Source organism: Esox lucius, chromosome 20 (genome assembly GCF_011004845.1).
Source record: "Esox lucius isolate fEsoLuc1 chromosome 20, fEsoLuc1.pri, whole genome shotgun sequence".
Classification (NCBI taxonomy): domain Eukaryota; kingdom Metazoa; phylum Chordata; class Actinopteri; order Esociformes; family Esocidae; genus Esox; species Esox lucius.
This window is the reverse complement of record NC_047588.1, coordinates 40,523,848-40,544,987: the sequence shown is the minus strand read 5'-3', so window position 1 is coordinate 40,544,987 and position 21,140 is coordinate 40,523,848.

The following is a 21,140-nucleotide window of genomic DNA, read 5'->3' as shown; positions in this document are numbered from 1 at the left end:
ACACACCGCACTGCTTTTGCCCTAAGCCTCCACAGGGACGAGCAAGCCAATGCAGGGAGCAGTGTGCGATTTGGGAGTCGCCCACTGTCAGCCCTGCCTGTGGATGGCAGTGGTTCATACAGCCCAGGCAGCCACCAGCCAGCCACCAGCCCCCATCCTTTAAGCAGAAGCCCATTGATGTTACTAAGAGTTATTAATTTGCCCTGGGACATAAGAGGAGAGAGGGGACGCCCAGGCCAAGACAGAGGAGGATGGGTTACGGGTTAGGATGCCTTTCAAATAATGCCAGCCGGAGGAGCGGACTTGTTCTGCTTTCATCTGCCGTCAGCCGGGGTGAGTCGGGCCCTCTTGGGTTTTAGATGGGCACCGGGGTTACCCGCGGCAACCCACCACGGACTAACCAAGAGCAGGAAAGAGAGAGGACGAGAAGAGGGAAAAACATAAAAAGAGAGAGAGAGAGTGAGATGAAGAGAGAAAAACATAAAAAGAGAGTGAAGGCATGGCATAGCTCTGCTATTAGCTAGTAAACAACTCTGTTTTTAGTTGTTTTCTTCTCCGGAATGGGTTTTATGTGGGCCGTGGTCGATGGGATGGTCGGATGGTGTGATCTGTGTTGTGAGTAATTTGCTCTCCTCAAGGTAATGTCACAGTAGCTGTGCTTCAGCCACTTCCTGGTTTTGTTGTCCCTACGGACCTTCGGGAAGCTGGTGGGTAAAGCCTTGACAGTACCTCATGATACCGATGCATTACTTCACACAACGGTGACTGATACCTTAGTTTGTGGTCCTCTAAGACCTCTGTTTTGTTGTTTTCCATCCCCCTTTTTGCACTGGTCCAATCGCAGAATTCCTAGTCGCCTCAGGTCATATGAGTCAATTTCTCACTCACCTTTTTGGTCACATTTATTCAGATCAATTGACATGTGTCACATGCCCTCTGCCGACAAAAGTGGCAGAGTAGCACAAGCGGTGACTTGCTAATTTGCAATAGAGAAATAAGGAAATTGCTCCATCCGGGCGTGGGACCGTTGCCGCGTCCCATCACACCCTTGTGACTCTTGTCAGAGGCTGGGTGTCTGCGAGCTCAGTCATGGTTGTCAGCCAGAGTACATGATCTCCTAGTGTGTACGTAACGGTAAACACTTCCTTGTTAAGCGGTCGGCATGGTACGTAGAGAGATGTTTGTCGTGTTGTGCATCAGAGGGCATATCTCGATCTTTGACTCTCCTGATCCAGATTGGGCAAGACCATAATCAGAAATTGCATAGGATGTAAAACAGGGTAAAACATTTATCCTGACAACAAACAAACTGAAAATATTATTTCGGAAGGAATTATTATTCAGTAGTTTTGCTATGGAACAACTTTAACCTTTTTAATGGATTTTTGATATTCTGCGACATTATATCAAGGCAGGGGTGTAGGAGTGAGTTTGACTTTGGGGATAACATATTTAATATCATTCGATAAGTGTTTTTACTATTGGGGGTGGAACATTTTCCTACTTCTAACATTTTGGGGGACCTTGCCCCTGCCCCCCCTGCTCCTAACTCCATGCTCTAGGTTTTAGTGGGGGAGGGGCTGAATGACCTGATGACATAAGTCTTACCTCTCCCTCCCAGACTGCGAAAGTTATGCATATCGACAGACAGTCCAAAAATGAGTTCCCTACTTTTTTTTTTAGCAGGGATCCAAATTTTTGAAGATGTTTTATGGGCTCACGCCCTGTACATTGCTATATTTATATTGTCTGATGTATCTCACTTGGTGTGAGCATGACACTTGCAATACCAGGTTTGAGGGTTAAATTCCCCTAAGGGACCAGTATGACAAAGTTTGCTGTCATTACTATGATTTCTGTCTGCTAAATTACATAAATATAATAATCAACTTTATATTCTTTGTTATATTTTTATCACTGTTGAACCAATAAATAAAACAATTGAAATGAATTCTAATGAACAGATAAAGAGGAATCTGCACTGAAAAACGTAAAATAAAGTAAGGTTTCAAATGTTTTATTCCCCTTAAATCTGTTCAGGTGACTGGAATGAGACCATGTCGTCATATACCCGGGGTGTCCACGACAGCCCTTCCGTCACTATAGCAGCCCAGGCGTTTGAGAGGTTTCGGTTTTAGGCTGTTCATCCAAAGCCGGACTAGACAGAGAGACAGACGGGGAAAAAAAAAATAATACCAGAGATGTATAAAACGAGAAGCAGCTAAAAGCGTCCTGAGCTAGCCGGCTGCAAAGAAAACAAAGCTGGGCCCAGGGGATCGGCACACGGCTGCATGGCTGCTGGTAAGTGTGGATCTGAGTAGCCACAGTCTTGCGCCCCGCCCTCCGCTCCAGTCAGTCTCCTCTCATGTCTTCTTCCTGGCACCCAGGAACAAGGGATTTTGTCGTCCCAGGTGAACTCTAGAATGGGAATAGTTGAATTCTCGATTTCCATTGATTCTGCGCTTGGCACAATGTAAATATGTGTTTATAGTGCTACCAAATGATCAGTGATATGCATTGCACTAGTATGCACATCTATACATCCCGCTTGTAACATGCATTATACTTAATACTTGTAAAACTTTCTGCCCTCCTCTATTTGCACTTCTTAGATTCTAGCTGCATTTTGTTGTACTGTACTTGTACTGTTCAATGACAATAAAGTTGAATCTAATCTAATGTGACTATACTGTGCCTTTTTTCAGAAGAGACCAAAGTTGTTAGATTTTTTTTTTCATTTTGACATGCATACTGCCACAATGACAAACCAAAACAGATTGGAGTGCCAAGAATTAGCTCTTTAAAATTATTTTTTTGTTAGAGAAAGAAGTGTTATTTTTATTTTATAAACATAAATGAAGAAATATCAAAGAATTTGGTAAAAACTTAATATTTTTTCATACCTGTTTTTCTACAGATTTTGTTTCTAAAGGAAATTAGGAGAAAATGTAGCAATGTAAACAGCTGTATTATCAGAAAAAAGTGTCCAAGCAGCTGGTGTGTATTGAAAATGTATGTTTTCAACATTGGGAGGCTGAAAGTGGACAATGCTGATTAAAGATGCCTTCTGAGATGTTTGGCCACTGGAATTTCATGGCTATCTGAGTGAAGATAGTGATACAACTTGCTGGTTATGAACATATAAACTACATACACATCCAGTCCAAAACAAGAGGTTTTAAAAATATTCACAAAAGTCTCAGACTGCTTCTTTAAAAGTGTAAAAAGAATAAGTGCTATCAAAACGTTGTATGCAAGCAAAGCACATGTTTTTAAAGTAAGAAGGTTGTATCTTGCTCAATGCCTGAGAGGATTAGGGCTCGAAATAATGCAGATCACCGCCCATCAATGCCTGCTAGGTTTAACAGTGTAGCAGGCCACGACGGAGCTGAGGAAGATGATGCTGCGATCACGGGAAACGATGACGATGCGGTTGTGATGAATTGTAAACATGTATATTGCGCCATGCTCCTGTTTATGAATCCTCACATGCTGTGTTCCTCTACTCCAGCCGACCAATCAGAGGAGCCTGGGTTTCTTTTTTTTCCCCCTGTTTTTTTTTGCACGTGTGCCACAGCTGTGGTTTCTGTGGCGATGTTTCGATGCTCAGAATGGATTCGCCAGCTCAAAAACGTTCTTATTATATTTATATTTTACTACACCACCGCTGTCCCTGCCAGCTGCCCTCTCGCTGGGTAACAGCCTGCCGCCTTGAAATAGGCTGTGACAATATGATTACCCCACTGAAAACAAAGGTAAACATCAACACGTTACTGTGTCCTTACCAAGACCTCAAGGGAAAAACAAGGCTTTTTTTTCTCCTTTGTCCATTGATGGAAATTGAACAAGATGGTGGTAAACAAAATGCAGAGAGTCAGAGAGGATGGCAAAGGGGGAGTTTTGGGATGGTTGACTTGCTGATTGGCTTTTGTTATTGAGTGATGTCACTGGATGGGTGTCGGCACGCACAGACAGCGAATGTCTTTAAGCTACGCTGGTCAAGCAGGGCCGTGCAATACATTTATATCTCTAGGGCCTGGTCACTCTGGGGGTGGGAAGGAAGTGCTGGAATGAGGAGTGCCGGTGATTTGTTCATCAAGACGGACAGGTGGGCTACAACGGTTTTCCCATCTCAGGGTCCGGTCTGTTGTTTTCCCTTCTGTCACAGGACTTGGTGTCAATAGGACAGACCGACAGCCACGGCAGAAAAGTGTCTGGAAGAGAGAAACATTAGAGAGAGAGACACACAGAGAGAGAAATAGAGACAGACAGAGAGAGTGCTTTTGTTTATTGTTAATGTTTGATTGTTTTTGTATTTGTTTTGTTTCTACTGTTGCATTTGCAATGTGAACATGTTTTCCTTGCCAAATCCTTGCCATTTGAATTGAGAGACAAAGACCAATGAAAAGACAGAAGTCAGAGAATAGGAGTAACATAGAGAGAGTAGGAAAGAGTAACAGAGACAGTAGGAGAGAGTAGCAGAGAGTGAGTAGGAGAGAGCAACAGAGAGAGAGAGTAGTAGAGTGCACAATTGGTCTCTCACAGGACAGTGTATATGTGGTCTCTCACAGGACAGTGTATATGTGGTCTCTCACAGGACAGTGTATATGTGGTCTCTCACAGGACAGTGTATATGTGGTCTCTCACAGGACAGTGTATATGTGGTCTCTCACAGGACAGTGTATATGTGGTTTCTCACAGGACAGTGTATATGTGGTCTCTCACAGGACAGTATATATGTGGTATCTCATAGGACAGCATGTTTATGGTCTCTCACAGGACAGTGTATATGTGGTCTCTCACAGGAGAGTGTATATGTGGTCTCTCACAGGACAGTGTATATGTGGTTTCTCACAGGACAGTATATATGTGGTATCTCACAGGAGAGTGTATATGTGGTCTCTCACAGGACAGTGTATATGTGGTCTCTCACAGGACAGTATATATGTGGTATCTCACAGGACAGCATGTTTATGGTCTCTCACAGGACAGCGTGTTTGTGGTCTCTCACAGGACAGCATGTTTGTAGTCTCTCACAGGACAGAGTGTTTGTGGTCTCTCACAGGACAGAGTGTTTGTGGTCTCTCACAGGACAGCATGTTTGTAGTCTCTCACAGGACAGCATGTTTGTAGTCTCTCACAGGACAGAGTGTTTGTGGTCTCTCACAGGACAGCGTGTTTGTGACCACTGCATGATAGGGGAGATGGAGACAGTGATGCCCTTTCTGCTTTACTCTGAGAGATATTAATCACAAAGAGACTCCATATTTGAAGAACTGATGAAACGTATGGAACATTTTAGGTCACTACAGCCACAGAACAAACAAAACTACCAACGGCTCCTCTTGCAATCAAGTTAGCATTTTCCTGCCATGGCCTGAGGGACACTCACCACATCTGTATCCATTAGAAATATCGTTTGAAGATCATATTTGTAGTAGGTAGATTTGAATTGAAAGTGATAGTTGTAGATTGCTGAATTGATAAAAATACTTTCCTGATTATTCAGTCATATTAATGTTCTTACCTTGGTATTAACAACAAGCGTTCTATTGTTCTTATTTCTACTATGACATATTTTGTTTGTATTTGTTATTAGCTTAAAAAGAAATGTTTAGATCAATATATATTGTATACATTGATTCTTTAGCAACATTTTCAAAATGGTTTTCCTGCCAATAAAGACATTTTATTGAAATTTTAATTTAATTGAAATTGAGTAACAGAGAGAGAAAATCAGAGAGAGTAATATAGAGAGAGTAAGAGAGAGAAAGTGTAGGAGACAGTAGCAGAGAGAGAGAGTAGGAGAGAGTAGCAGAGAGTAGCAGAGAGAGAGAGTAGGAGAGAGTAGGAGAGAGTAGCAGAGAGAGAGTAGGAGAGAGTAGGAGAGAGAGAGAGTAGGAGAGAGAAGCAGAGGGAGAGAGAGTAGGAGAGAGTAGCAGAGAGTAGCAGAGGGAGAGAGTATGAGAGAGTAGCAGAGAGAGAGTAGGAGAGAGTAGCAGAGAGAGAGAGTAGGAGAGAGTAGCAGAGAGAGAGAGTAGGAGAGAGTAGCAGAGAGAGAGTAGGAGAGAGTAGCAGAAAGGGAGAGTCAGAGAGAGTAGCAGAGGGGAGGAAAGAGTGAGTGAGAACCGTCAGCGACCACAGTGGGCTGTGCGTGTCCCTGTTCTTCTGGTCGTCTCCTGATACCCTGTGGATGACCACATTAACCCGGCTGTGGTGAGGTGGTGCTGCTCCAGGCTTCAAAGGCCCCGGGCCCAGCCACAGGCCTAATTAGAGGGGCCGGCCCAAGAGCAGGGCCCTGCATGTCCCGCGGACAACCAGGCGGAAGCTGTCTGTAAGCGCACGCTACAATACACTATTCAACATCACACCGGAACCGCGGCACTCCCAGTGTCGGCTAGTGGAGTGTGAATGTGCTCAGGGAACACATGGAAGGTGGAGGATGTGACAATATGGCATTATGGAAGGAGAGGACAAAGATCAAGACAAATCAAGAGATTTGGACATTAGTCTACGGGATATGTGGGGCACATGTTCATTTGGTATATGAGGAGCAAGATCATTCAGTCAGCTGGATTTATTCATATTCCCATTAGACACTTACTAAGCAGAAGCTTCTCTTCCTGGGGTCCAAAATAAAAAATAAAAATAGCACAAATCTTAACATTGATTTTCATCGGGTTTCCAATTTGGTTTGTTCACAGCCTTGGGTCGTCACAGGGGTCCACAGGAATCTGGATCACATGCTAACTACAAGCCGGACCTCAAAGGAACACAACGCTTTGCTGAGGGGGGTGATGAGACGCTTAGTGGGAGCAGGGCTGCGACTGTGATGGGAGAAGGGCACTTTCCGGGGTTTCATGTTGACAAGGTCGGCGTATGACCAAACCAGGAAGGCAGGTCATACGGCTCAGGCCTGGTTCAGTTATGTGGAATTTGACAAAAGGGAAGCACCTGTGTGCTATGCACCCAGGACCCCATCTGCCACCAAACAAAACCATGCACAGCTGAATAAAGAGGCCCCGGCGATAATTCACTTCATGTTCCATTAGGTGAAGCTACTGACCCTGGGTCACCAGTATCGGTCAGCATAAGTTTTAATCACGGCTGTCTCAGGACTCGCCCTCCCATTGTCTTCCCTGGCTTCCCAACATTGTTCTTCTCTACAATAATAATTCTAATTGCAAAAGTAACCTTCAAAGAGTCCATCATCATTTCCCAGGTTGCCATTTTGCGGTCTATACTGATAGACATCCTCAGAGAAGGCTCGAGCGTAAAATTTTCCCCCAGTCGATCAGAAAGGAGCCTGGCACTGGGAGCCCAGAGTTAGGTGCTTGGCTACCGCAAACGAAAGCAGCTGGCTGAAGCGGACGCCCTGATGCCCAAAGTAGCCCGACACTTGTCTACACCCCCACCGCCCTGAGGAGGAGGTATGGAGGTTGGAGGCAGCTCTCCATGCTGCCAGGACAGCTGCATCGCCTCAGAACGATTGCGACGCTTCTCCGTGTGCCGGGCAGATCTGAGATGCCCTGAGATTGGGAGTACAGTCTCGTCGGGTCTAGTCGTCTGTTCATTAAAAAAAGGCCCGGCAGGAGAGCCGTCGTCGTCATCGTCAGCCCCATCGCCGGACCTAACAACAGCCCGGCAGTCGTGGGTGAACAGGGAGCACAGGAGGGGACAGAGAGCGCACCCCTGGGGGACCCCGGTGTGTTGTTACCAACTCTTTCCACCTGGAGGCGGCCTGTCAGGAAGTTTGGATGGACTTGCAGAGGGAGGTGTTCATTCCCAGGGTCCCAAGCTCAGTGATGTACTTAGAGGGTATTATAGTGTTGCGTATTATAGTATACCCACATATAACTATTGTTCTTGTCCAGATGGGAGTCGGCAGTGTGGAGTGCAATCGAAATCTGTTGGGGTGGTTACATTCATTGGGAGCGTCTGGGTGGATGGATCTTTTAAAGACCAGCCATACAAGGCGCTTCGCTAGGTCCCGTGTGGCTCAGCTGGTAGAGCATTGTGCTAGAGGTTTTGGGTTTGATTCCCTTGTGGGACCAGGTTGGAAATGTTACGCATTCATTGCGGTAAGTCACTCCGGACAAGGTCGTCAGCTAAATGACTAAAACTTACATTTTAGAGTAACACGTTTGAATTATGGGGAAGAGTAGGTAGATTTATTTGGCACAACACAAGCTGGTGTGACGGATTCAGTCAGGGAGAGGGGGAGGATGGACAGCTGGTGTGTGCTCTGAGTAAATGGTATTCTGACTGGCCTCACGGCCTTGCTAATGTTCACCTGTTTGGAAGGCTTGACTCAAATTAACTACAAAGAAGCGGGACCTCCAGAAAAGCATTTGCTCCTAAATATGGTTTGGTGTTGGATGCCTTGAACTGAGTATGACGGCATTTACCTCATTTGGTAAGATTGTGTTGCTGGGCAGTTTGACATCCGTCTGTAGGCCATGATAGTCTCCAGGCCCTGTTGCATAAGAAAGCCTTGCCAGATGGGCTCTCACCGCCACTGGGATGCCCTCTCGCCAATGCCATTCCAGGGCACAGTTACTGGCTTGTTGTTGTCTCTCTGTTGTGCTCATCGTGCAATTGGAGTGAACTCTGCTGGCAATACTCTGCCCTCATTTCAGGGTGGTTGCGGTTGGTTGGTGTCCTTTTGGTTGATGCTTGGCAATGTGGCTGCATTGACTTCCTGCCTGTTTGGCCCTGGCCAGGGCCTCCCCCGGATAGAGTCACAATGTCACTGGACCCCCCGTCTCAGTCCAAAGGTTTTAAGTCGCTATATTATTGTGTCAGGGGAGTAGGGTCAGTTCTCCTTTTTCACTGTAAATCCCTGTAAATCTAAGGAATGCGTTTTCAGTTTAAACTTTCTCAGTTTAAACTTAGGAGGACATGAGGACTTGGGCCACGCCTCTGGAGTACCAGGCTCGAAAGACTCATAGCCGTCCCTGTCCAAAGTCTTCCTGGTTGTGTTGCAGGTCAAGAGGATACCTGACAATTCCAGCTGCCACTCTGCTGACCCCCCTCCCCCCGTGTTGTCCCTGTCCTTGTCCATCTGGTCATGCTTCTGACCTGGACTAAGTTTAAAAAGACCCTGGACACAGCCCACATGCCCACATAATTACTACAACTTGTACTCTTAAAGGTCCTCACCTGGCACAGCCAGAAGAAGACTGGTCACCCCTCCGAACCTGGTTCCTCTCTAGGTTTCTTCCAGCCTCTCCTTGCCACTGTGCTGCAACTTTGTTGTTGATTGCTCCTTAGGGTTTCAAGATTGGGGTTTTGTAAAAGCACCACTGCTGATGTAAAAAGGGCTTTATAAATACATTTGATTGATTGATTGAAAGTATTCGGACATTGATATATTTCTGCAATTTTTTTGGATTTGAATGTGTGGCTATTCAGGTTTAATTGTATCGGATTAACCATTTAAAAAAAATACACCACATTTTATGTACCTAGAGGCCTATTTCAGGATACCAAAATACTTTGGACTGTTTAACATTACTTACAATTAAGTAGTCATGTTCAGAAGTATCTCTCTTTCTGTTTCTCTCTCCTGATCTCCTGTCTCTCCGAAGTTGACAAGTAGAACATTTACAAAGTCCTGTCAGTTATTGTGAGAATATGTTCTCATTTCTACTAGACACCACCATTTGAATGCAGTAAAAACACATTCCTATTCATTGACCAATTCAGTATCCATTCTCCTCATTTAACACGTGGTGTGTTTCCTTTACACAAGCATTAACATTATGTTTGAATGCATGTCTATTTCAAAATTAATTCTTATTATAGTATCTCATCTGCACATAGCTCCTACAATCGCTTCAGCCTCCAATACAAAATAATAAAATAAATGTAAAATGTGCAACATTTTCAATGATATAAATCAAGCTTAAAAGACATCCAACCTAACACAGAGGAGCAGTAGCTGGGAAAGTTCCCTGGAAGGCAGCATCATAGGAAGTAACCTGTAGAGGAAACTGGTTCTGAGGTTTCTGAGCACCACAACAAACGGTTAAAATGCCACATGCCAGCAGAACCCATCTGGGGTTGGTTCTGCCCAGAGGTCCTCTCTCTTCTCTCGTTTCCCATCCTCTTGACACAGCTGGGCTGGCTATTGACTAGAACTCTCTCACAGCTGGGTCTTTGAGAGGCATGGATCCATCCCAACTGGCACACTAATCCCTGCGTCGTGCACTACATTGACCAGAGCCCTATGGGGAACAGGGTGCTGTTAAGGGTGCCATATATAGGGAATAGGGTACCACTTAGGACGCTCATGGTTGGGCCAGAATGCTTCTAACACAGCTGCCCATCCCTAAATCCAGCCCAGGCCTGGCCGCACCACAGCCCGGCTCCTTCCACCCAGCAGGACGAGGTGAAACAGCACTAAAAATAACAGAAGACAAGGCCATTTTCAATGCCCGTCTCGGATGTAAATATTTAAATATAAATGTTCCGTAGACGGTTGGGGGGAATGGACAACCGAGGCAAACCAAAAATAACGGGCGCAGGTTTGAAAAAAACAAAAGAGCGACAAAGCCATTTTGCCCCTTTTTCCTTTGTCACCTGTGTCGCTCACTCGCCTGACTGCCTTGGTTGTCTTTGCAAGCAGCATGAGGGAGCCACTAAAGCACAATGCATCAGGGAAATTCCTGCTGACAATGCCTCCCCCTCTGAGGTGATTAGTGTCATAGTGAAGGCACAGACTTAGACTGTTGTGGACAGCTTGGCATTACAAAAGAGCATCTTAGAACGCTGCGCCATGAAAACCTACAGTAGCCTAGTTCTCCAGGAAGAGGTTTGGGCGGGCTGGGCAAAAATATGGAGGGAACCATTAGTTATGGGTTCAGAAAGTGGGTTTACATTTGCAGTTTTGGTCTACATTAGGGAGCTGACCAAGCCCAATACCCAGCATAGGTAGGCGTAGAATATCCAGAGCGACAGTCGAATGTGATGTGCCAACTCCCTGCAGGGTGTTCTATTCCTCTGAGAAGAATAACGGTGTGAGCCAACCTCTTTTCTGAAGAAAATAACATTCTGCGAAGAAGACAACTGCGTGATATTGGAGGTGTGGCTAAGTAAGACTTTGCTACGCCTCTGAACAGACCCAGGGCCAATGGTTGTTGCAGCCAGGGGAGTAGGACCGCCCATTCCCAATAATGCCACAAAAGCTCATGGCTGACGGCGTTACAGCAGGCGTAGTTTGCAGAAAATACTAAAAATGGCAGTCTGTCCCATTACTGTGAATGGGAGTATTCATGGCTATACAGTTTTTCCTATAGAAGACACAATACCAACAATAATCTACTACACCAGATATGCATATGCACTTGAATGACAATTTACAAACCTCAAACAAAAGGCTAGCTTAGTTAATTTAGAAGTGCCTGCAGTACTGCAGTCAGCCTTTAACTGGAGCGGCTTGTGAAGTCACATCTGAAGCAAATCGAACTCTTCATAGAGATACAGTAAGTTTGAGCAAACTAAAAAACTTTAGGTTGACTGAGAGGTGTCCCAACTAAAACATTTACTTTGACTGAAAAGTTCAAACGTTTATGGGTGATAATAAAACATTAAAAAAAATGTTTTAACTGTTGTACAGATGATTCCCTTAAATAATCGCAAAAAATACATTTTATACAGATCTCCAGTGTCAGGCTACTGTATATTTCACCCACAGATTCTCAATTCAACTCTATTTTTGTCTCACAATAGCTGAAGCCTACTCCCAGTGATCATTTACCAGTATTAAATCAACCGGCTAAGAATGGTTGAATATAACAATATCTGATGAGGCAAGATCAACATTTATCCTAGCTAAACAGTTTGACTTCAAGAGCTCATTTTAGGCAGGGCAAAGTCTGAGAAATATTTACATTTTAACAATGAAAACATGTTCTTTGATTGTTCATTTGTTTATTGAATGAAGAAGAGGCATTCACTGGTCCTTTTTAGAGGTTTTGTACAATTGTTCACATTTCAACAATATATTTCATGAGTATGAATGCAACACAAATGCTATCTACTTCCCAGCCAGTCTGAATAGAGTGGAGGGGTTTGGGGGTTTAAGGTGATGGGTTTGGGGTTTGGGGTTTGGGGGGGTTCAAAAGTGCATTAAGGTCACCTTTGTCATGTATTCAAATTTCACATACTGATTTTTGCCGTTATACATTCAGTGTATATAGCTGTATAAATGTTTTGTTCAAATACAGCCACTGATGAGCAGATGCTTAGCTAAGGGACTTTATACAAAGACCAACCATCCGGGTTCCACCAATTAGATTGGTATGACTTCCCTCGCCTCCTCCCCAAGGAGGCGTTAGGACCCAAGGAGTCGAAGCAAGTGAGATTCTTCCATGCCATGTCTGGGTTGCCTGGGTCTAGGACATTCTCCTTGGGTCATCAGAACATGACGTTAGCAACCAAACAGAACTTTGGGGAGTGTATTCTGTGTTAGCAAAAGAACAGAACATGGCGTAAATATGTGTTAGCAGCAGAACAGAAAACAGAGTATATATGTGTTAGCAACAGAATAGAACAGAGAGTACATACATGTTAGCAACAGAACAGAACACAGAGTACATACGTGTTAGCAACAGAACAGAACACAGAGTACATACGTGTTAGCAACAGAACAGAACACAGAGTACATACGTGTTAGCAACAGAACAGAACACAGAGTACATACGTGTTAGCAACAGAACAGAACATGCAGTCCATATGTGTTTGCAACAGAACATGCCATGTGGTGTGTAGGATGATGAAGGGTTGTCAGGCAGTGAGAGTAACCGTTCCTAGGCAGGCCGGGTGGCATGGCTGGTCAGGCGCCCCTCCCTACACGCTGCTAATTGGTGTAATGGTTGTAATCACTGGCAGTAATGAAGTCTGGCGGTTTCCACTCAGTGTCTCATCTCCTATGGTGGTTTCTCTAAGTGTTATTACAGGTTCAGGCTCTAGTGTGGCGGTTTCTCTTGGTGTGACTCTCAGCGGAAATGAGGGCTTGGGGCCCGGAGGGGTTCTCGGCGATACGGGTGTGCCTGGCTGTGTTTACGGGGATCTGGTTGGCAAGGTCATGCGCTGGTGTTTTGACGCCGTCGGTCGCTGCAGCTGGTCCCTGACGGTGGGGGGGGGGGCGTCGTGTTTTGGGTTGAGGACACAGAAGTGTCTAGTCTACCCTGGATTTGATTCACGTCTCCCTGCTCTTTCCTGTTCACGTTGTGACTCGGAGTCTGAGGAAAACGATTAAATAATACCATAATATTATGAGAAATAGAATGAGAGAAACTAATACTAACAGTGGCGTGAAACACATGTAGCGTCCTGTTGTTTACCAGAAAGAGGTACATTCCATACATTTGTGCTTGGCAGAGCATTCATCCACACTTACTCAGCTAACACTGCCACGTGAAACACAACAAACATCTCTACACACCTTACAGACACCTCGTTCTCAGCTCCAACTTATAGCTGAACCTCCGTGCTGCACAAAGAGCTCTCTCTAGCTCTCCCTCTGGCGTCTCCCTCTCTAGCTCTCTCTCTAGCTCTCCCTCTCTAGCTCTCTCTCTAGCTCTCCCTCTCTAGCTCTCCCACTGGCGTCTCCCTCGCTTGCCCTCTCTCTGGCGTCTCCCTCGCTTGCCCTCTCTCTCGGCCTCTCGCACGCCCTCTCTCATGACTCATGCATACAAACAAAGTCTATGTTGACGGTCCCCTGCTGCTTCCCTACCTGACTTAAATGAATGCTTCGTCAGATTGAACCTCAAATCTGCTCCTGCGGTGTCGTGTTTATATCTGTTTATATGTCAGCACATTGTTGGTTTCCTCCAGGCTCAGGCTGAGTCTCCCCAGGGAGACATGACTCTGTCCTCCCTGACCGGCTGTGTGTTGATACATCATTTTAACACTGACCAGCATGTAAACACTTACAGCTACATTTAGCGAAGCCTGTACTGCTAAATGGTTTTATTCATTGATGGAATTAAATTCATCATTCATTCATCATCAAAGTCTTGGCCTTGAGAAGTATTTCTGGGACCGTAAATTCCTCTGCAAACGATAGAGGAAAAATTTTGTTCAGACTTTTTTTTTTTTTTTTTTATGTTTGCCAGGTTGGTTCGTGGCTGTACGCTGGTCAGTGAAATCGAGTTAAACTGAACCCGGTTTAATCTCAGTTCACCTGTAAAAACTGATATATGTCCACTTCCCTCCAAGTTCCCCTCGCCCAACAGAGAAATAGAACGAATGGAATGGAACTCAGGCCGTTTGACTGGCGATGCTCTACCTCTGTTCAGCCATTACAGCAGGGCCACGTATGCTGATGAGACAGTGACAGCCACATGGAGCTGGTGGCCTACAGGGAGGATGAGAGGTTCTAGTCAAACAACCTCTAAGCACATGAAGAAAAAACTCAAATGAGCTGATGGAGGACTTCAGGAGACATAAGAGAGAACATGGCCCCCGACACATCGACAGGTTATCTGCAAACAGGGTCAAAAGCTGTATGCTCCTCCGTGTGCGTGCGACAAAGAACCTAAAAAGATGCATCAACGTTTGGTCAAGAATGTGCAACAGTGCCTTTTCCACCTAAGACGGCTGAAGAAATGCGACACGTCCCCGAGGATTCCCATAGATGTGCAAACACGAACCATCCAGAGCATCCATTCAGCCTGACATTTATTCCAGGACTAGGCTTTATCTAAGTCTGCAAAACTGGCTTCTAATGTCTTCCCCTTAATCCTAAACCTAACCCCCAAAATAGTGTTTCTGAGGACTTTATTCTCTCCGTACATTTCCGTACGTTTGTGTTCTAGAGACAATAGAGGAGGGGTGGGAGCTGACATCCTTTCGGTGCTTCCATGTTATGGGTCAGTCTGGAAGTCAGGGATTCACTGACAGATTCACTGGACACGTTCAGATGGGAGAGTTTGCGTTGTAGTAGTTCTGGGATGACGGTGATGAGCCAGAACTAAAGTCCATCCTGCATCATTTGTCTTTGGGGATTGAGGTGCTGGAGGATGTGATAGTGTCATCAACATATCTGCTGGCTCTGTAGGCAAACTGCAGTGGGTCAAGGAAGGCCCCAAGGAGCTCAAATGTGTTCGTGATGAGTTCTGGCCGTAGCAAGTATAGTAATGTCTTTGTGTGTTGTTTTGAGATATATGTGTTGTGCTGTTTTGAGATATGTGTGGTGTGTTGTTTTGATATGTGTTGTGTTGTTTTGAGATATGTGTGGTGTGTTGTTTTGATATGTGTTGTGTTGTTTTGAGATATATGGGGTGTGTTGTTTTGAGATATATGTGGTGTATTGTTTTGAGATATATGTGGTGTATTGTTTTGAGATATATGTGGTGTGTTGTTTTGAGATATATGTGGTGTATTGTTTTGAGATATATGTGGTGTATTGTTTTGAGATATATGTGGTGTATTGTTTTGAGATATATGTGGTGTGTTGTTTTGAGATATATGTGGTGTATTGTTTTGAGATATATGTGGTGTGTTGTTTTGAGATATGTGTGGTGTGTTGTTTTGATATGTGTTGTGTTGTTTTGAGATATATGTTGTGTGTTGTTTTGAGATATGTGTGGTGTGTTGTTTTGATATGTGTTGTGTTGTTTTGAGATATGTGTTGTGTGTTGTTTTGAGATATGTGTGGTGTGTTGTTTTGATATGTGTTGTGTTGTTTTGAGATGTATTGTTTAGAGATACGTGTAATGTGTTGTTTAAAGATGTGTTGGGTTGTCTTTGAGATATATGTTGTGTGTTGGTTTGAGAAGTGTGTTGTCTGTTGTTTTTAGATACTGTATGTGTTGTGTGTTTTTTGTAACACGTGTTGTTTTTTAGTGAGATGTGTTGTATAGAGGTTTTGTTCTGTGCTGGGTGCAGTGTGTTGTTTCTCTACACTGCCTTGTCAATCAGTTGGGGAAAGTAGTTAAATCTCTCAGTTAGCCATACATGTAATTATAGCTTGCCAAAACGTTACTAAATATGCCCTTCGCTAGGTTTCTGGTTTTGTTTTTTCCTCCCCTTTCGCCTTTTGAAGGACTTGTAATTGGTGGAGGCAGTGTGTCAGGATTAGAGGCTGGAAGCTTGAAACCCCAACACCCCTTGGGACCACAACCACCCCCCCCAACCCACTTCTGCCCCCCCCCCCACCCCTTTCCTCCAGCTTTTGTGGGGGCCAGACAGAGCCCGGCGTACTCAGAGCCTCCTCTTCTGTCAGCATCCAGACACTTCCCTCTCTTCTACTCTCCCACCACGTAGTCTAACGCTGAATTATACGTATAATCACGTCATTTGGGGCATTTTATAACGAGCAATTAAGATGAGGTATATTTGACTGGAGCCAGAATCTTAACGGCTGTGGTCAGTCTCTCCAGGCTTCTCCTCATTCCTGCTCTCTCTCTCTGGGTCTCGCTGATCTCAAACGGCCTTCCTGTCATCTTGCTCTGGTGTAAAACGGGACTCCTTTTCTGTGACTTCGGAGCCAAAGCGGTGAATCGTCTGTGCCGGTAAAGACCGGAAACGCCATTTAGAGGTCAGATACCGGAATGGCGAGTCAGCTGACCGGCTTTAGCCGTGAGACAATTTATCACGACTCCGCACCTTACATCACGCTCCCGTCGATCTCATCCGCAGAACTCACCCGCTGATCTTACATCACGCTCCCGTCGATCTCATCCGCCGAACTCACCCGCTGATCTTACATCACACTCTCGTTGATCTCATCCGCCGAACTCACCCGCTGATCTTACATCACACTCTCGTTGATCTCATCCGCCAAACTCACCCACTGATCTTACATCACGCTCTCGTTGATCTCATCCGTGGATCGTGCCGATCTCCCCTGCCGATCTCCCCCGCCGATCTCCCCTGCCTATCTCCCCTCAGGCTGCTCCACACGGGGGGAGTTATTCTACCTCGGCAGACATGGTGAGGAGGCGAGGGGGGGGTTATTTAGCACTCCTGCACTCTGCTGTTGGGGCACCTTTGGTTCATTCACCTCCTGCTGAACATGCTAAGTGGAACATTTCAAGAACATGTTAAGCTGAACATGCTAAGCGGAACGTTTCAAGAACATGTTAAGCTGAACATGCTAAGCGGAACGTTTCAAGAACATGTTAAGCTGAACATGCTAAGCTGAACATACGAGGCGAACAGGTAATACCATCACGAAGACATTTCTGTTCTTTTTTTTGGCCATTATCTGACCAGTAAGTTGATTGCGAACACATTGTCCTTTGCAGCAACGCCCAGGGAGCAATTAGTGTCAAATGATTCAGGCAAACTGCCTTGCTCAGGGAACAATAGATGTTTTACCTTGCCAGCTCTGGGAATCAGTCAAGGAGCCATTCGGGTACTTCAGTGAACAACAAAAGATGTGCGAAAGTGACTGGAAGGATCTTGAATCAACAGCTTGAATTACCTTCGCCCAGCTTGCTGTTAGGTGCCTTTCTGTATCTGATTGGGAGTGAAGGAACGATTTACCTTTTGCATAGTAGCCTAGAGGTTAGATCACCTGACCAGTATAAAAAAATACCCACTTTCCAACAACTTCTCCGATCTGCCCATTTTGAAGTTGCCCTAATTTGGGGGATAGTTTTAGCACAGACTTTGCTGATTGATAGACACTTCATTGAAGTGTACTTCCTATTACAGGGTTTGGTGGTTGATAGACACTTCATTGAAGTGTACTTCCTATTACAGGGTTTGGTGGTTGATAGACACTTCATTGAAGTGTACTTCCTATTACAGGGTTTGGTGGTTGATAGACACTTCATTGAAGTGTACTTCCTATTACAGGGTTTGGTGGTGGTCCAACCTAGCCATCTTAAGATGAATGCACCGACTTCAAGTGGCTGCATGATATGAAACAGAGGACGGAGTTATAAGGGGGAGATCTGCAGATTCCTTGTGGTGTATCAACCTCCCGCCCAGCCCCCACCCAGCCTTTCAACTTCAACATCTTCCTCTAAGCAGATGTTCACAAGTCGAGTGGGATGGCCCAATAACACCCTATTCCTTACCAATAGCCCTGCTCCACTGGGCCCTGATGAAAACACAGTGCTCCGTACAGGGAATAGGGCGCCATTTGAGCCCTGGTCAGGGGAGGCATCCCGGGGACACCACAAGTGAACGTATTTTCCGACGGCGGGGTCGAGAAGAGAAACCGCCAAAACAGCCCTTTACAGCACGACATAAAACAAAACTCAAAACGAGAAGGAAAAAAAATGTAAGTACAGAATTTTTTCACAAAAAAAAAAAGAGGGAAAAGTAGCTAAGGATTTTATAATTCAGCCTTTATTGAGGTTGCTGGTTTCAGCAGTGCAACCTTTTTTATGTGTGAGAAGGGTTCTCTGTAATTTGTCCTCACCGCCAGTACCACAGCAGCTTGTAATAAAAAGAGCTTCTATTCTGAGATCATCTGGAATAGTGGCCTCCTTTAGCTACTTTTCCTGTTAGAGCTGTGTCCTATTCTCTGTGTCAGGGTGAGGGATGGGGGGTGGTCAGGTGACTGATAGAGGGGGGAGGGTGGGGGGGGGGTGAGTGAAGAGGGGGAGGTATGGATGGAGAGGGAGGGGCGATGGATTGATTTCAGGATGTAGGAGTTAGTGGTGTCAGACAGTAAACCTTGTCTTCATCAGAGCCAAACACGCCTGACAGGGTGAAGTGGAACGGCCGTTTGTACCATGTGTTAGCCGAAGAGCTGATTCGGCTTCCTGAAAGCCAGCGTCTACGAAATCGGTCGCTTCGTTTTGTGGCGCACGACTCACTCTCTGATGTGGTCAATTCAATCGATACAGTACTCATTCTTCTCCACAGTCGGTGACACTCTGGTCCAAAGTCCAGTTCCTTTCCCTTCCCCGTGTCCTCTCCAGACGGTTTTCCCCCAACGAAATGCCAGTCTTGCTTTAATTTCCTCTTAATGGGTGATGTGGGTCCGCCCCCTGCCGTTCTGCCCCGGCTCACAGGGCATTCCAGTGGTTGGATCCATCCATGCCGGTGCTGCGCGGTCACTAGCCCATCTAATGCAGCAGCCGCCGCTTATTTTCTCTCCAACAGAAATAAGGTCACGTCCCAAATGATACCAGGTCCCATGTATAGTGCACATCAGACATTTGGGGCTAAAACGGTCAGGGCGTGCGTGCTACCCCGGGTGTAGTAGGCCGTTTGGGATGAAACCCGAGAAACAACGGTGAAGGGGGGCTGGGGGCTGGGGGGTGAAGTGAAGAACACACGCTCGTTGCATGACAGAATCCCTCCCAACCAAGACGCGTCCTTTAATACCGACGGCCTTTCATGTGGCTCCTCCACGACTGCACATGAGGGAACGGCGAACCGCACGGCTGGGATCCTGCCTGTCGCAGACTAACAGGGCCGAGTGTGTGGCTGTGTGTCGGAGGGCGGCTTGTAACAGGCCATGCAGCAACAACAAAAAAAAGAAACGGTGGAATTGAAATGACACATCTTAATTTGTCAACAACCTCCTCTTGGAAAGAAGGCAAGAAAGAGAGGAAACGAGAAACACCGTTCTCACACCAGCAACGAGAGTCACACGAGAGGGGGTTGAGAAAACAAAAGCATTATTATAATTCTTTTTTACCAATGTCCAAGCATACAGCAGATAGAAAAACTGTTATCGCCATGGTACATTTGTTTGGTTCCAATACAATAGGTGGTCAGGGTCAACAGGAAGAATAGGCTCCAATCGGCCCATTTCCCTTGCTTGCATTGGGTTCTGCCCTCCTCTCTCCAGACCCTGTGTTCTCCCCCCGCAGACCCTGTGTTCCCCCCCCAGACCCTGTGTTCTCCCCCCCAGACCCTGTGTTCTCCCCCCCAGACCCTGTGTTCTCCCCCCGCAGACCCTGTGTTCCCCCCCAGACCCTGTGTTCTCCCCTCCAGACCCTGTGTTCCCCCCTCCAGACTTTGTGTTCTCCCCCCGCAGACCCTGTGTTCTCCCCCCCAGACCCTGTGTTCCCCCCTCACTGGACGGTGTTCTCCCCCCGCAGACCCTGTGTTCCCCCCCCAGACCCTGTGTTCTCCCCCCCAGACCCTGTGTTCTCCCCCCCAGACCCTGTGTTCCCCCCCAGACCCTGTGTTCTCCCCTCCAGACCCTGTGTTCCCCCCTCACTGGACGGTGTTCTCCCCCCGCAGACCCTGTGTTCCCCCCCAGACCCTGTGTTCTCCCCTCCAGACCCTGTGTTCCCCCCTCCAGACTTTGTGTTCTCCCCCCGCAGACCCTGTGTTCTCCCCCCCAGACCCTGTGTTCCCCCCTCACTGGACAGTGTTCTCCCCCCGCAGACCCTGTGTTCCCCCCCCAGACCCTGTGTTCTCCCCCCCAGACCCTGTGTTCTCCCCCCCAGACCCTGTGTTCCCCCCCAGACCCTGTGTTCTCCCCCCAGACCCTGTGTTCTCCCCTCCAGACCCTGTGTTCTCCCCCCCAGACCCTGTGTTCTCCCCCCGCAGACCCTGTGTTCTCCCCCTGCAGACCCTGTGTTCTCCCCCCCAGACCCTGTGTTCTCCCCCCCAGACCCTGTGTTCTCCCCCCCAGACCCTGTGTTCTGCCCTCCCCTCTCCAGACCCTGTGTTCTCTCCTCACCAAACCCTATTTTCTCCCCTCCCCAGACCCTGTTTTCCACCTCCCTCCCCAGTCCCTGTCCCACCTCCTTCCCCAGACCCTGTCCCACCTCCCTCCCCAGACCCTGTCCCACCTCCCTCCCTAGACTCTGTGTTCTGCCCCCCCTGCCCAGATCCTGTGCCCCCCCCCCCCCCCCCCAGACCCTGTGACCCTCAGAACCACTGGAGGACTCCTGAGACAACCAACCTGGCCCATCTTCCTCCTCCTCATCATCATCATCCGGTCAAAGAGGGGAGAAAATCCCACGCGCTCCCTCTTCCCTGTCCTCCTCTTTATCCGGTCGGCACGGCTACGCAGCCACAGGAAAGTTAAAAACAGAGGAATCTAAATGAAGTGCCCTCTCATTCCAGCATTTCATGGTTTGGTTAAACGTAGGGTGCCCGATGATTCACATTTTATAAGTCCTCTCTTGCTGTTGGCTGCGTCACCCTGGCGCTGGGACTTCTGAATGCCAGTCACTATCACACCTCAGCCTCACTGTCTACCTCTC